This window comes from Coffea arabica, chromosome 2c (genome assembly GCF_036785885.1).
Source record: "Coffea arabica cultivar ET-39 chromosome 2c, Coffea Arabica ET-39 HiFi, whole genome shotgun sequence".
Taxonomy (NCBI): Eukaryota; Viridiplantae; Streptophyta; class Magnoliopsida; order Gentianales; family Rubiaceae; genus Coffea; species Coffea arabica.
In genome coordinates this window covers 34,283,719-34,301,387 of record NC_092312.1, presented here as the reverse complement: position 1 = coordinate 34,301,387, position 17,669 = coordinate 34,283,719, and the positions used below count along the sequence as shown (strand labels likewise).

Genomic DNA, 17,669 nt, shown 5'->3' with positions numbered 1-17,669 from the left:
GAACAAGCGTGCGGACGCCCTGTCGAAGCTGGCATCCTCCTCGTTCGCGCACTTGAGCAAAGAAGTTCTGGTAGAGGTAGTAAAGCAGAAAAGTATCGACCAGGTATGGGTCCTGACTATAGACAGCTCGGCCACCTCGATGACACCCCTCATCGACTACCTCAGCTCGGGTGTCCTTCCGAATAATAAAACCGAGGCCCGCTGAATCCAGTTCAGAGCTGCCAAGTACGCCTACACTGGGAGAACCCTCTACAGGAGGTCATACCTGTCTCCCTGGCTAAAGTGCGTGTCTCCCGAGGAGGGGGACTACGTCCTCCGCGAAATCCATGAAGGGATAAGTGCGGCGCACGTGGGGTCCTGGGTGTTGGCCAAAAAGTGCCTTCTCTCGGGCTATTATTGGCCCTCCGTCTTCCGGGATGCCGCAGAACTGGTACAGAAATGCCGAACTTGCCAGGTGCACGCCCCACTGCGTCACCAGCCAGCTCGGGAAATGATCCCCATCCATAGCCCCTGGCCCTTCGCCCAATAGGGGATAGACCTCCTAGGCCCTTTCCCCCGATCTCCGGGAAGGTACGAGCATCTCGTGGTTGCCATCGACTACTTCACGAAGTGGATGGAAGCGGAACCCCTGCGCACTAGCTCTGGCCGAGCAATCCAAAAATTCTTTTGGAGGAACAATGTTTGCCGCTTCGGCATCCCGCATGTCTTGATATCCGACAACGGGTGCCAGTTCGCTGAGAACCCCTCCCGGAACTGGTGCGCCGAGCTCGGGATCAACCAGCACTTCACGTCGGTCGGTCACTCCCAAGCCAATGGTCAGGTGGAGAACGCTAACCGAACCATTCTACAAGGGTTGAAGACTAGGTTGGAGTCAGCCCAGTCGAGCTGGCTGGATGAACTCCCTAGTGTCCTCTGGGTTTACCGCACTACGCCTAGAACGGCCATCCACGAGACCCCCTTCTCTTTAACTTACGGAGTAGAGGCGGTGGTGCCCGCGGAAATTGGTCTCCCCTCGCCCCGGACACAGAACTTTGTTGCATCGACCAACGAGGAAGAGCTGCGGTACAGCTTGGACATGCTGGAGGCTAAGCGTGAAGAAGCGGCGGTACGGATGGCTAAGTACAAAAGCCAACTCGCCCGCTATCATAACGCCAGAGTAAGGACTATGCAGTACCAGCCGGGGGACCTCGTCCTAAGGAAGAACTTGGTTAGCCGAGCTCACGGCTCCAACAAACTCGACCCAAACTGGGATGGCCCATACAAGGTTCTTGAGGTGAGCCGAGCTGGCTACTGCAGGCTCGCCAAGATGGATGGATCTGAGGTACCCCGTACTTGGCACTTCTCCAATCTGCGACTGTTTGTAGCGTAGGTTAGACCAGGGTGCTCAGTTGTCTGTTCTCCGAAATCTGAATTTTTGTTTTATCATTCAATAAAAGCCCGGCTTTACAGTTTTAATTTCACTCGCACTTGTCTGTTTTTAAAGTTCTTAAGTTTGCACCTTGCACTAGCACACTTAGCGTTCCCTCACTAAATGTCCTAGTGGGGGGCTAAGGGTAGTAAGGGATCAAGGTCAAATGTTCGACCCAGGAGATCGGCACGACTGGAAAAAACTTGAAAACTTGGAAGGGTTCTGAAAACTCCGCGCTCGGCCCAGGAGGTCGGCGGAAAGGAATTTGAAGCCTGACGCTCGACCCCAGGAGGTCGGCACGGGTTACTGCTTCAATGTAGGAGCTCGACCCCAGAGGTCGGCAGGTCCCAAGGACTGGACACCCGGAAGCCTGACGCTCGGCCCAGGAGGTCGGCGAAAGGGCCTTCGAAGCCTGATGCTCGACCCCAAGAGGTCGGCACGGTTTGTAGCTTCGAGGTAGAACCTCGATGGGTCTATTCGGTGCTCAGCCCAGGAGGCTGGCACATCCCCTTGCTGGGTTTATTTGGTGCTCGACCCGAGAGACCGGCACATGATTTTAATAGTTTGATCACCACTGGGCAATTCCACTGAGGGATTAAAAAGGGTGACGTATTTGGTGCTCGGCCTAGGAGGTCGGCACATGGCGTTGCGCGCAGGCGAAAGTTGCAAGGAAATTTCCTTTGATTCGTATATGCACTCAAAGCCTATCTATTACAAAATTTTCGAGCTGCTTATCTGTCGCAAAGTGTGCCTAGCCATGAAAAGAAGACAGCTCGGACCCCCTTCTTCCTGCTGGTGGCCTGCCTGGAGCAGGAGTTGAAGGTACACCCTAAGCATGTTGAGAGGCGTATGGTGAAGGCTATTCAGGCAGGGGAGCCTTTCCGTCTCAGATGGACCTTCAAGAGTATTTTCAACTGGAACATGGTCACATCCTTATAAGAAGACGGAAAGGGTTTTTGGAGTGGCCGCCGCCCTAGGCCACCGGCTCCTTCCCGGAAGTTCTGCCGGGAGACTCGCCTTCCTCCAAAGGAACCTCCGCCAGCTCGACTCCTACGTCGGTCCGGCCTACCAGCCCCTTCAGGGCATGCCGCTTGCGGTACCCGTCGAAGAGCCAGTCCAGCCTTTCCTTGGCCGTGGGATTGTAGTCTTTGAAGTCCGCCAAATTGAGGTCAGGAAGGTGGAGGCTCTTCACCTGGTTCAGGGTCCGCGTAGAGCCGACCTGAAGGATGGGCAGGTTAAGGAGGGTGATGTCCTCTTCAAACTGCTCGGAAGAGATAAACTCCCGGACAGCCTTCTTCCGCTCCCGGCTGATGGTGCCGAAGAGCTCGATGGCATGGTCTCCTTCAGCTTGGCCACACCAGCCTTCTCCTGGTCGAGCTCCGACCTGGTGGAGGCGAGCTGGACCTGAGCTGTATCCAACTCCTTCTCGGCTTTGCCCAGTTTGGCTTTAAGGGAGTCGGCATCCTTAAGGGCCTGGGAAAGCCTCTTCTCCGTCTCCTGATTCTTCTTCCGCAATTTCTCCAAGTCGGAAGATAGCTCGGAGAAGCGGGTCGCCAGGGCAGCACCAGCGGCGTTGGCCTGAGGAGGAGGGAAAACAGGTCAGCACGTTGCGATACCCAACCGGAACACAGACGCGAAACTAACCCATGGGCTAGAAGACTTACTTGGGCCTGGGCGGTGCAATACGCATCCAGGAGCTCGGAGGGGTCGGCCAGCTCCATTCACCTCCTGTCGCGTGGGAGGACCGAGCCCACCATCAGCTCGCGAGCCATCTCGGAAAACTGGGTTCGGTCGTTGATGGAGAGCTCCCAGGACGGACAAAAGCGGCGGCGGTCGTGCATAGTGGGGGCCTGGCCCGGTTTCGGGAGAGCTATGTGGCGGAAGTGCCACAAGCTCGGGGGGGGCAACTCCTGGACATGCTCCTCGGCAGAGCCAACGCCCAGATGGACGGGGCCCTCCGAGGCCAGCGCGAGTGGAGGGGGTTGAGCTGGAACCAGCGCGAGTTTCTTCCCGGGTTGGGAGGGCTCATCCCCTCGACCCCTCCTCTGCCCGGCTGCCTTCTTCTTGTTGTTGGCAGCCTTCTTGGAGGGGGAGGAGGTGTCCTGCGTTTCCTTCTGGGGGGCTTGGCCGCCCCCCAGGGTCGAGGTCGCCCCAGGAACCTCCTTGGCAGCTTCTGGTTGGGGAGTGGCGGTGGCCGCCTCAGTGGGTGCGCCTAGCAGCTGTGAGAGCTTTCTCACTGCAAGAAACATCGCTGGGTCAGCCAAAACAGGACGGTAAGAAGATACACGTATATGCAAATACCATGAACTACAGGGTCGGGGTCAGAGTTACAGGCGACGAGGTCGACAGTGGAGGCCACCACCTCGCCGGGGGACCCAGACAATGTCCCCATCAGTCCGGCCGCAGAGATCTGCTTGCTGGAGAACTTGGTGGCAGTGAGCTTCATCTTAGAGCTCAGCAGCTGGATGAGGGTTTCAGAATCCAGGTTCTTAGGGTAGGGGTCAGTTTTGACCTCCCCGACCCTCCACACAGTGGCGTCAAAACCGGTGGATTTCACAAAGAAAAAGTCCCCTTTCCAGTTTTTGACGGAAGAGGGGAATTTATAGAACAGGTCCTGGCAGCCCTTGTCCCCCCGACCTTGGCTCCCGGTCCGGCGGCAGAAGTAATACCCCCCAGTAAGGGCTGCTTTGAGGACGAAAGCAGCTCGAAAGAGGGAGAGGGAGTAAGGGATGGAGCAGAGTTGGCAATAGATCAAGAATCCTATGACGATCCTGATCGAATTGGGGTGGACGTGGGTGATCCTGAGCTCAAAGTAGCTCAGGATCTCGGCCAGGGCCGGAGGGATCGGTACACAGAGCCCCCCGATCAGCTGCTCCTTGTAGATAGCTACGAAACCAGGGGGAGGTCGGCTGGCTCGGTCGTCGGGCCCGGCAACCCTTGGCTCGAAGGCCGGAGGGATAGAGTACGACCTGACCAGCTCGGCCACCGCCTCGGGTGAGATGGTGACCTCCTCGTGGTCAGGGTAGCCGTAGCTGAATTCAAAAGCATCCCCCTGCGGGGGCCAAGGGACCCCGCGGGGGAGTCCCTATCCTCCCCAACTCCTTCCTGGGCTCCGCCAGGGGAGTCATGGGGGGACCTGGGGGAGGGGGTGGAGCCGGCCCGCCGCTCTAGTTGGGCGTCGAGCTCGGCCGCCTCCTCCAGCTCCCGGGCTGAGGGGGAGTGGGCAGAAGGAGAACGGTTGGAAGGAGAGTTCATGATGTCTATGGGATCCAGCAGACCCGGGTTAGAGGCAGAAGAAGAAGAGGGAGGAGGAGGAGAAGGTGAAGACGAGGATGAAGAAGAAATGAAGATCCTGGTGGCTCTACGGCGGACCGGACTTTGGGACGTGGTGGAGGTGACGTCGGAATGACCCGACATAAAAAGCAGGAGGTGACGGAAGGCAGAAGGGACACTGTAAAAGGAAAAGGAATCGCAACAGGGACTTACTGATGATCGAGGTAGAAGAAGGATGGAGGACTCGCCGGAATCTGGGTACGGGATGCCGGAAGTTGCTGGGAAATAGAAGTTGCTGGGAAATGGAAATGCGAATGCACAAGGAAAAGGGGAATGCAAAATGCACAAGAGGAAGGAGAAGTAGCAAACGGAACAGATGGAAATCTGGTGACCCCTATTTATAGGGGGAGGAGTGGAGGGAAAACGGCTGCGTGGATTTGAACCGTCCTCCATGTGAACGCATTTAATGCTGGTACGAAAACCGAAGAGGCGTGACGACTGAAAGGACGCGGGCGCAGCGTCCCTGTGACAGTACTGTACCAGAGGTGACCTTGGCAGGGTAGTGCACGGCGCTGGCCTCCCACGTGGCAGAGGTAGATTAGATCTGCCTGACAGCCCTACCTAATCTAGGGGGCTAGTGCAGAGGCCCCGTCCTGGGCCTGGACACGTGGCAGCCCAGGCTTGGCTGAGCTGGGCCTCGGCCCCAGGCCCCTGGCGGTCGTCCTGGGCCGCGCTGCTAGGGCACCTAAAGGGAGCAAGGATCCATCCCGAAGAGGTCGGGGACGATTCCCCTGAATGCGGGATAGGGGGCTATTCTGGGCAGGTCCCGGAACGTGCGGAGGTCGGACTCCCCTAGCAGGTATAAAAGGTAACACACGTCGACTGTACAAGGTACGCTCATTATTGGCAAAATTACGCTCGGTTGTCTTTACTTCCCGTGAACTCTACTCACCGGAAAACTAACTCGACCGTCGGAGTGCCCTCGAGGACAACCCTCGGGCCCCCTTGGCTAGCTCATTCTTGTTTGTTTTGCTGGCTTAGGACCAGTTCTTCCATCAGCACCCCGAGCTAGTCGAATCAGCTCGGTCCGGGGAAGCTCAGCGCTTCTTCATATACAGCAATCAAAATTCTCTCGTAATCAAGGATGACAAAAGAATTATTAAATTAAACTCCTACATATAAGGTTCCAAGGTGAACAACATTTTTTCTTCTAAACCTTTGCATACTGCCCAAAAACTTCAGATTACAAGCAAATGTTTACACAGTCTCAACAATTGCGTTGGGAGGCAAATAGGGAAGATTATATGGTTCTCTAAAAGTATTTGGACCCATAAAAGTACATCATGTGGACATGGCTCTGAGTTTCTTCAGCTCTGGCACCACTGACCTAGATGTTACGCAAATGAATTACTGTAAAAATAAAAATAGCCAATTTGGCAATACTACATAGATGCATCATAGAACCAAAAAGTTAATGAAGACCGTACGTCAGATAAAGACAGAAGATAAGGAGAATGATAATGATTTTGGAGCTCAGTTTAATTCACATTGATATATGAACACCCCAACCCATTCAATTTGATCCTCAAAGTGCTCAATACTAGAGCTAGAAGGAGTGCAAGACACGCTGATAAGAGTGAGAATGGCTAGGGACCTTCAAGATTATGTATAAACTCTTCAAAAGGGGCATAGCAGTTGGGCATTCTGTACCTTTTGGATATACATTTGTAGGGGCAAACTGATTTGGTAACATCCCCTATAGCAAATCATACCCAAAATGAAGTTAGATCTATCATGTCCAATGATGAAGCAAATAATTGAGAAATGGACTTCTAAGAATATTAAAGCTCATTGCATTACATCACCTCATACATAGATAAAAAAATGCACGACTAGGAAGGCGCTCAAGGGAACAAGGTTTGTAGATATTTTCGTCAGATCCTTCAACATCTTTGTATGTTCCAATAGTGCATTCCTAGAATCATTGCATTGCCAAATGACAGTAAATTCCTCTAATAAAAAAAGATTGTAAATTTAGGATCAATACCGAGGACACAGCACGAGTGCCAATTTTATTCAGGAGGGTTGCGGGAAGTGCCATCACACTTGCGCCGCCAGTGGTTGTAGCGTGAATCATAACAGCGCTGGAGAGTGAGGCCCATCTAAATCAAAGCTGGCGCCCTCGTGAGTTTCAAAAGAGTTGTAGGACCTGAACAAACATTAAAGGGAGAAAGGAGAAATCAAAGCAAAGAACTGCAAATTCACCTGAAATTAGTTGGACTTTCTAAGTCATGGAATCTCTAAATGAGCAAAAGGAATCTCTTTGAGTGATGGGGCTTTGAAGGTGAAAAGCTGAATTCCGGATGATTGGACTGAACCGAAGGGATTCACCTATCAAATCTGCATAAAGAGCACAGGGCTTTGTCCCCCGGTCAAGTGGTACGCAATTGCAAACTAAAAGCAAGGGCCTTAGTATTTCTAATATGTGTGTGAGTTAGAGTATGTATGTACCTTTCCTACGGATGGAAGGGTAATTATAATAGACAATATGGTGGGAAGAATGATGAGTTTCAATTCCCATAGGACTTAGGCTGACAGTGTCAGACTTAGGCCTGATAGAAAGGACATAGCAGTGGTCATTGTTAGTAAAGCAGTAATAACAACAGAAAACGGCTTTGACGTGAAAATTCACTTTTCTTAAGGAAATTTGCTCTCACTATTCTACTACTGGGTTTGAGCAATTACATCTAAGAATAACAAAGCCAACTAGAATTTCCACACAGCAGTATGTAGAAATTCTCTCAAAAAACAGTTTAGAGAATATTGTTTTGAACGAAATAGAAGAATAGGAAAATCAGAAGTAAAAAAAAAAAAAAAGAGTTTTTTGTTATCTGTACACTCTTATTTATTACGTTCAGGTACCCCAAAAGAAATGTCATGTCTTTTGGAAACGTATTTCTTCATGAATATGTACCTTTTAAAAATGAATAGAACTTAACAGTTGTATGCGCTGTATTATCAGATATAACCCCTAAAAGGAAACCGTTTAGTTAAGAAGAAATATTAAAACGAAATTATTTAAAATTAATTTTGGTTCTTAAGATCCAAGTGCCCAAGTGCCAAGTGCCAATCTTTTGACCATTAAATTTATATTTTAATTTAATAGTCAACATGACAAATGCATGTGCAATTTTGAAGTTTCCCTCCAAAATTTCCTACCATCCAAATTGATTTGAATACGCGTGCCCTTGATTATAAACCTCTTCCATACTTCACATACTTTCAATGTGGAATTTATCACTAACTATTTCCAACAGTCTTGTCACTGTCATGTCATTCCGTCGTGTACAAGTCAACCTTTCCTGTGGTACGTTAGATGTTAGATAGGAAGTCAAGCTGAGGTGAAGCCACCTCGGAGAGACTAAGGCCGGCCCTAGGGGGTGAGACAATGAGCCGAGGTGGCAAGGGACTCGCGGAGGTCACCTCACCCAGTCGTAAAATCGAGGAGGGACGAGGTGAACGCCCTCAATAAGCCCCCCAGCCTTGGGGAGGGGAAAGCTAGCATGCCTCCCTACTCCAGGCTAAGTTGCAAAGCAATGACAAGACATGTGGCTCACATTAGGATGATGGTAAGCCAAGTGTCGATGGGGGAAATAAATGCTTGGACATTGAGGGATGCATTGAACGGATGTCAGACGAACAGTCACTCATTAATGAGGAAAGAGGGGGCACGTCTTTTGAAATTCAAAACGACTGCCCGTTTGCCTTTCCCCTCCTATAAATAGAGGGCTTTTCACCTTTTACTTTCACTGTGAGAGAAAGTTACATCAACTCAATCGACGCAATCAATTGAGATTATTTTTTGCTAGCGCGAAGTAGCTGACCTCTACTTTCTTTAGAAAATAGTAAGTCCATTTTCTTTTTCAAGTATGGCTAGAATAGCTCATACGCATAAAAAGACAGTGAGGCCAAACTTCGAAGAAGCGGAGAGCTCCAACCCTTCCGAGGAGGTTGAAGATACCTTTGCCAACCTAGGAGGAGAAAGAGCTGAGATTTCTCCGGAAGCCGAGGAGACGGAGTCCGAGGTCTTATATAACGACGACCTCGGATCTGAGATATCCCGAGATGAGGGGGTATTGGAGCCAGCGGCTCCACTAGACCTCACCAGAATAGATTTCGGCCAACTCCCTCTTTTCAGGAGCACAGTTGGGATAGCCGAGGTGGAAGCCCTCGTACGAAAGTATCCTTTTCGGTGAAGATTTTGTGGAAGATTTTGTTGAAAGTCACAAAAAATGACTGATCATTATAAATAGCATTTCTAGTTGTATGAAAGATTAATCTCTATCCTAGTATTCGGGACTACATAAAAATATTAAAAAATTCGTCAATAAAATATTTCTTCTTGTTAGTGCCTCATTTACACAGAAAACATATCGTATCAATAAAAACTCATAACTATTGCTACTAATTTAGCGTCATTATTCTAAACAACCACGTTGATCAAGGAGTGCATTTGCTAAAGAAACTTATTTAGCAATTGTTTGTACCTGATATTCCATAAACGTCACTGTTATTAAATTCATCTCAATGCTTATTGTTGTAGAACATTATTTTTATATTTTCTTATTTTAGTAGAACTTAGTACTTTAAAATATGAACCTTATCATCGCTATAACAAAAATTGATTGATTCTCCAATTTACATAACAAATTATACGAGTTCATCAATAAAACCACCAAGAATAAACAAGATGACCATTCTACATTATAAAAACATTTCAAGGGAATATCCCATATTTTCAACTAGAGGGATCTAAATCTAGATCTTATAACTTGGCAACCGACTGTGCAATCAAGTTCCTTTATCTCTAGCAAATCAAAATTTTCCATTTAAAATACATCAAATTGATTCATCGCATTTTTTTACATCTAAGTTTGCAGTTTTTTCCAATTTCACTCTTGGCCATGGAAAAACGAGCAAGAATACATTAAATTGCTCGTTTTCGCCATTTGATTGAATAGATTAGATCGTTAACAAATTGGTTATAAATTTCAAATTTCTTATTTTGGCCATTTGAATAAATATACTAGGAAAATGACAGATTGATTATAAATTTTGACTAATCTAAAACCAAATGGACTAAAAAGAATAAGGAACACCCTCATATTTGAGATATTTTCCAGATGAGTTAGGAACACACCAAAAAAAAAGAAAAAAACTTACAATCCAATGCATCATTGTAAAGAACTTCTAAATAAGTATTGCAATCTGGTATCCCCAGTGAAAATTGAGTGTTGTATTTGTGTACTTTAGCAATTAAGCTATCACTACTAAGATTCATCTGAAAATATCTATCCCAAAAAATGACATAAACTACAACGAAAGAAAGAAATTTTGTCGAGGAAACTAAGTGGTCAATGGCTTTTCAGCAGCAATGAAACAAGGAAAATCCGAGTAAGCATCAACCTTGAGTCAAGAAGATCTTCAGGAGCTGATATACCAATGCATGTTTAGCATCCTTCTCTAACTGTGCCACAGCAGGCTTACATAGTAGTCCCACTAGCAAGAACACGCATAAAAGAATCATTATCCATATAGCAAGAGTGAAATATTATCAAAAACATAATAACACAAGCAACTTCCAGGTGCACCAGCACCAGTACCAGTCTTTGAAAACAAGAAGTCACAAAGTAAATTATGTAATACATACAGCTTTTCACCTTCTACAAGGTCGACATATAGCTATATTCCAAGAAGACATACCATCTCACGAGTTCGTCTATCTATCAGCTATTCAAATAAATATGGAAGTAGAAGTACAACTACTATAATCCAAGACAACAAGAACAAAATCTAACTTGATTGATGAGTTGTAGGTTTCTTCGCATTCCAAGGTACAAATGACTCCACAACGTTGTGACACATCACACAAATAAGTTCCAATATACCATACTGATAATGAAGTACAATAGCATATATGTCACACTTTAGCTCAAAATTATAGCAAGGAAAAATTTAATGTAACATTTGGAAATGAATAATCAGATTCAACCAAGCCTTGAGGCTCCTCATAACCATTTTATATGCAATTCAAAGAGACAGACAAGCGATACCTGAAACATGCCAGGTGCCTTCAGAAAATCAACTGTAGCACGGACTGCTTCGTCCTTTGCTTCATTCATAGCATATGCATCTTCATCAGAAAATGTTGCGAGGTATCTAGTGAGAAACTTAAAACACTCTTTTGCGGAGCTGGAAATCCACAAATGGACAAATAAGACAAAAAGTAACAACATACTTTGGACAAGAGATGTCGTAGCAATTAGATTAAGTACAAAAGATTAATTGACAACCTAAAACATCTTGATCTTCTACAGAGAAATACATAGAAAAACTCATCCATTACTAAGGATAATTGAAAAAGAAAAACGAAACAAAAAGACATATGCACCATGTCACGTGAACACATGAAACAAGCTTACACAGCAGTCATGAGAGTAATAAAGCAGAAGGGTCTTACAATTAAAGCAAGAGCGACTTGTTAGAGCTCACGATACCTCAAAACAAAAGTGCCAAAGATGCTTAACAGACACGTGTCTGGCAAGGAAAGGTTCGCTCAAGTGACCATAAAAGGCAAACAATAGAATAGAAAAAAGAACAGAAATTACATTGCTAGGTATAAACTTATAACACTATCTATGACTAAACGCATAATACATCTGAAAACATGCAATTCCTTCACATCAGCTTTAAGCAAGATAGAGTATAAGAGGAAGGAAATCAAAAAAGGGCAAAGAAAGATGATATTGGACTTTGTTGGCTAATTTACTGCTTGAAGGTTGGAATTGGCCCTGTTTGAAGAGTAGAATCGTCAAATTCTCCTCTTCCAACTTCTCATCCAATTCCAGCGCCTTTGTAGATAAACTCAGATTCTTTGCTCTTTGGACTAGAATACTTGTGTGAGCCCTAATGCAACGCATGAGCATGCCCAGACATTGGTTAATTTACAACTTTAGCAAATATGTAATCAAGCAATTGGCTACTGATATGGAGATAAAATTCTTAATTAAACAACTTTTATTACATAAATAAACTTTTTAAAGCTATTTTAATTCAATACACCGAATTAATAGGCCATATCAACGTAAGAAAATACTCTATTGAACTAAATACACCAAATTCATACTAGCATCATTGTCTTGCAGGGCATAAAAGAAGTATTAGGCTGCAAATTCCTGAGCCACAAAATTTTGATCAGATTTCCACAGGGCCAAAGAGTTTCACTCTTAGCAACAAAGTCAAACCTTCATTCCTTTGTATAATGCTCGCGATCTGCAGGATCATATACAAGAATGGTCATACTCAGACTAACCATAATCCTGACAATGGTGAACTTTATTACTCCAACGCCATTGTTTCCGGGACCAGGAACAAGATTAAGCAAGCATGTGCTATGCACTGATCCTTCCCACCGTTCATATGCTGCAACGGAGTTGATCTCGTCTATAAATCTGTTCAAAGCACCTTCATACCTGCCGTTAAGCACCATTAACAAATGAGTAACCTTGAAAATTTTGCAAATGAAGTAAAATTTTGTTTAGAAAAACTCTCATATTCTCGCTGTATCAGACCAGAAAGTTGAAGCTAAGTGAGCCTCAACCAAGTACAGTTCATTGGAAAAGAAGTCGAAATTCTGACTCAGTAAAATGGATCAAAGATTAACTTATGTATCTTTGTGGAATAAAAATTAATGAATAAGAAGAAAGAGTAATAACTTTCAGGTGTAAAACTCAAAAGATACTAAATAATCATAAACTTAAGCACAGTGTTTTAAAATGGCAAGGAAAAATATGTACAGCATTCAAAATTGTCTCGTAATCAAAGATGACAAAAGAACTAATAAATTAAACTCCTACATAAAAGGTTCCAAGGTGAACAAGTTTTTTTCTTCTAAACCCTGGCCTACTGCCCAAAAACTTCAAATTACATGTGAATGTTTACACAATCTCAACAATTGCGTTGGGAGGCAAATAGGGAAGATTATACGGTTATCTAAAAGTATTGGGACCATAAAAATACATCATGTGGACATGGCTCTGAGTTTCTTCGGCTCTGGCACCACAGACCTAGATGTTATGCAAATAAATTACTGTAAAAATAAAAATTGCCAATTTGGCAATACTACATAGATGCATCCTAGAACCGAAAAGTTAATGAAGACCATACGTCAGATAAAGTGAGAAGATAAGGAGAATGATGATGATTTTGGAGCTCAGTTGAATTCACATTGATATGTGAACATCCCAACCCAATCAATTTGATCCTCAAAGTGCTCAATACTAGAGCTAGAAGGAGTGCAAAACATGCTGATAAGAGTGAGAATGGCCAGGGACCTTCAAGTGTATGTATCAACTCGTCAAAAGAGGTATAGCAGTTGGGCATTCTGTACCTTTTGGATATACATTTGTAGGGACAAACTGATTTGGTAACATCCCCTGTAGCAAATCATACCCAAAATAAAGTTAGATCTATCATGTCCAATAATGAAGCAGATAATTGAGAAATGGACTTCTAAGAAAATTAAAGCTCGTTGCATTACATCACCTCATACATAGATAAAAAATGCATGACTAGGAAGGCAGTCAAGGGAACAAGGTTTGCAGAGATTTTCATCAGATCCTTCAACATCTTTGTATGTACCAATAGCACATTCCTAAGAATCATTGCATCACCAAATGAAAGTAAATTCCTCTAAATTAAAATTGCATTTTCATACTCTCAGCAGCAAGTAGTTAAACGTGGATCAAATAGAATCAAAAACAAAAAATTTAGATTGATACCAGAAGAAAACTACATATAGTATGGCATCCAAATCTGAAGAGGAACTATTTATGAGATGATGGATTCATTCCAGTCAACCTACTCTTTTAATAATAAAAAATTTATCAGTAATTTAAACCCTAGATGAAATTGAAAAATGGAAACCCATTAAAAATAATAAAAAAGCCACAAAATGACGGCGGAAAAAGGAAAACAAAGAAGACTGTAACTTTAGGATCAATACCGATGATAATCATGGAGACAGCAAGAGTGTCGATGTGCCATCACACTTGCACTGCCTATGGTTGTAGCGTGAATCATAACAGCGCCCGGAGAAAATCAAAGCCCATCGAAATCAAAGCTGCTGCCCTAGTGAATTTCAAAAGAGCCGTCGGAACCCTGAACAAACATGAAATTGTGATGGAGCTAAAAGGTTAGATTGGAACTGAAGAAATGAACTAAGAAGCAGAAATGAAGAAGTCGTGATGTCAGAAGCTGAAAGCGTGAAGTTTTGCATAAGTGAGTCATCGAAGGCGTGCCCACAAACCACGCCTTTGCTGGGTTTCATCTGCTTCGAACAGAAACTGAGGACCATTGCCACTTGTAGCTATGAAAGGACACGTGTTTAGAGTTCATTGGTTTAGTTGAAAGCTTGTTAGCACAGATAGTGATATAAGCAGGCATGTCTGCGGTATAGAGTAGCTTTTGTCATTATTTTCCAGCTTTGATTGTAAGAGATTTGGGCCACCAATCTCAATCCCTCCTCCCAAGTTTTCCTTCAATTTCTTTCCCCTTCCTCACTGAATTCGTATTCTCTGTTCTTGTAACCTAATATTGAAGTTCATTAATGAAAGTTGAGTCCATCTTTTAATCTCCAAATTCACTGTTCCATTGATTGTTTGATGCGATTAACCCATATTTTGAGTTTGCAACATTCTCATATTGCTGCGACTCTGGTTCTGTACCATAACAGAAAGGGAGAAAAGAGAAATCAAGGTAAAGTACTAAGAATTCAACTGAAATTTGCTGAATCCCTATATGGGCAAAAGGAATCCCTTTGAGCGATGGGGCTTTGAAGGCGAATTGAAAATTAAGCAAGATCATCAATTTAGGTGAGCAGTGTTGAGGAGATGGCCGCAGGCTGCAGCAGCCGTGGAGGATTCTCTTTTGTTTTTTCTTTGGGATAATTTGAGAAACGGGAAAAATGCACTTTTCATCCTCAAAGATTGGGTTCTTGACCAATATCACCTCAAAGTTTCACCCAAAACACATTTCATCCTCAAAGATCTGCAATTTTGGTCAATCAAGGACAATTGACGGAAAATTAAGGACAACTATTTAATTTGAACGGAAATTTGCATGTGAGAAGCACGGTCTGTCAAATCCAACTCTATACTCAACCAAAAACAGGTCAAATAGAATGGAGCCACTTTCATAATTACTTGCGTGTTGGTCTTAGATCGTGGTTAAAAATTTCCCAAAGTTTGACTTCTTGTTTCATTGGCTCAGAGACTTATAAAAGATGAGGCCAGAATTGACTTGACTATTTCCACAAAACTTGAACAGTATCTATACTTGTCTGTTTGGAAGATAATCAAGCAGCTACTATATCTTTTCCACTCCATATCCCCACTCGACAAGAATCATCTCCTTATTCTCAAACAAATCCCATAAGAAAGTGTGGAAATCAAATATGAACTCAGTCACCAATAAGGATAGGCAGCTGATGGAAGATCAAGCTTCGAGACAGAAAAGGAAGATAAGGAGCTACGTCTTTTTCATCATCTTATTCACGGTTATCATCGGTTCAATCATCACAGTTTCCATAGCTCTCATACAAGAAAAAGAGTCTGAGTTACTCTCCGCTTCAACTCCAGATAGAGCAATTCGTGCCATCTGCAATCTGACTCCAAAACCAACCTCATGTTTTGACTCTATATGGTGCCTCCGCATGAATTTCTCCACCGATTTAGGCGAGATCAAGACCACCCCATCAAGAATTTTCACCCTCTCTCTCCGTGCTGCTATCAATCAACTAGAGGACTTGATTTCAGCTAATGAAAAGGCAATCTCTGAGGTCAAAGATTCAAGAACTTTGACAGCTTTGAAAGACTGCAATGTCTTGTTCAAGGATTCTTTAAGGCTTGTAAACGCGTCTGTGACAGCAATGGGAGTCAAATCTGATGACAAAATCTTTAAGGTCGCGAAATCTGTTGACGACATGAATGAATGGATGTCAAACTCTGCTGCAACTATAGACAAATGTTTCCTTCTTCCTCCCAATCACTCTGCTAATAAGGCCTCCAATAATGAGCCTCCACTTTCTGCTGCTGACTTGCATCGTCAAGATAGTGCTGCGTCATCCTTTTCCAACAATAGCGTGAAGAGGGAGAGAGAGCTCGGTAGCAGCGAAGAGGTGGAGATCGAGACAGTTTCCTCAAGAGTAAGTGACGAAGATGATGATGGTTCTAATGGAAGGAAGAAGCTTTGCCTCACAAAAGCTCAGTCTGCTCTTTTGGAAGAGAGCTTCAAGCAGCATAGCACTCTCAATCCGATAACATCTCTTTCTCTCTCTTTCTCTCTCTGTGGCTAGCTAGTTGATTTATTTTCACACGTAATAGTATAACATTCCTTGCTCTTTTTTTTTTAACATTTGAACAATCATTTCACAGGGCAAATTAAATCGTGTGTATATACATACATATATGCTGATTTTGCAGAAGCAAAAGCAAGATTTGGCGAGGGAACTGAATTTAAGGCCTCGACAAGTTGAGGTGTGGTTTCAGAACAGAAGGGCCAGGTACTTGCTTCTTCATCCCTCATTCCCGAAGATTAACAATGTTGAGGAAAAACAGAATCGATCGTGCGAGCCAGTTTTTTGAGATATGCATAAATTTTGTCTATTTGAAATAATGGAGGGGGGCTTTTTTCTTGGCTATACGCAGGACGAAGCTTAAGCAAACGGAAGTAGACTGCGGGTTCTTGAAGAAATGCTACGAGACGCTGACGGACGAGAACAGGAGGCTGGAGAAGGAGCTACAAGAACTGAAAGCGCTAAAACTAGCGCAGCCCTTGTACATGCATGCAATTGCCAATGGCTATACTGACCATGTGCCCTTCTTGCGAAAGGGTCGGCAGAGTTGGTGAAAACTCTTCCAGTAAGAGCCCATTTTCTATGGCCCCAAAACCACACTTCTTTAATTCCTTGACCAATCCATCTGCAGCTTGTTAGCTAGCTTTTAATGTAGCAAAAGAGATAATAGCGTGAGCATTAGGCATGAGGGTACTGAAAGGGTCGTGGGTCATTAGGCGTGAGGCGTGAGGCATGAACGACAGGGGTGAGATAGGTGCGGAGAAAGAAAAGAACGGAAAAATCCCTAAAACTCATTTCCCCTTCCCTCTCTCTCACTCTCTGAGAGAGAAAGAGCAAAGAGAGGAAGGAAGGAAGGATAGTGCGGTGTGTGTGGATCATAACGAAGGAGAGGGAAGAAGGAAAAGAATGTTGGTTTTTGTCCGTTGCAAATTATTGTTCCATTAAAAAAATAGCTCCATTCAGTTTTACCCATTTTTGTTGGGTTTAAAGTTGGTTCTAACGGCTCACATGCAAATTTCCGTCAATTGTCCTTAATTTGACAAAATTACAGATCTTTGAGGATGAAATGTGTTTTGAGTGAAACTTTGAGGTGAAATTGGTCAAGAACCCAAACTTTGAGGATGAAAAGTGCATTTTTCCCTTTGAGAAACCTCCCTTGAGCTTTCTAATAATTTCACTAACCTTCCTTGAAATTTGTAAAATTATACAAACCTCCCCTGAGGTTAAGGTTTTGATGAGAAAATTAGTCCAATTAAAAAAAGGAACATTAAAAAAGTACTTTAAGGAGAGAGATGAAATTTTTGTTCCATAAATTAAAAGTTAGAAATAATCAATATACATATTTCACCGCTCAAAAAATTCACATTTAATAAATTAGAAAACACAAATAAGCAACAAAACTACTCTAATGATCACAAACGAAAGAAGGTCGTTTTGAATCTTATGATTATTAGTGTAGTTTTGTTGCTTATTTGTATTGTCTAATTTATTAAATGTGAACTTTTAAGTGGTGAAATGTATGTATTAATTGTTTCTAACTTTTAATTATTATTTTTTTTTACTAATACAACTTAT

The 17,669-nt window shown here is 43.9% G+C and overlaps 1 long non-coding RNA gene and 1 pseudogene across 1 annotated transcript; one reads left to right on the top strand and one right to left on the bottom strand.

The window, feature by feature from the left end:
- Window positions 1-11,745: 11,745 nt before the first annotated feature.
- On the bottom strand, window positions 11,746-13,373 carry LOC140035919 (uncharacterized). The gene is made up of 3 exons (XR_011839814.1): window positions 13,286-13,373; window positions 13,131-13,176; window positions 11,746-12,213 (listed from the first exon to the last, which is right to left on the bottom strand). It is a non-coding gene; the product is annotated as an uncharacterized lncRNA (long non-coding RNA).
- Window positions 13,374-15,194: 1,821 nt separating this feature from the next.
- Window positions 15,195-16,733, top strand: LOC113718248 (uncharacterized; annotated as a pseudogene).
- Window positions 16,734-17,669: the final 936 nt, after the last annotated feature.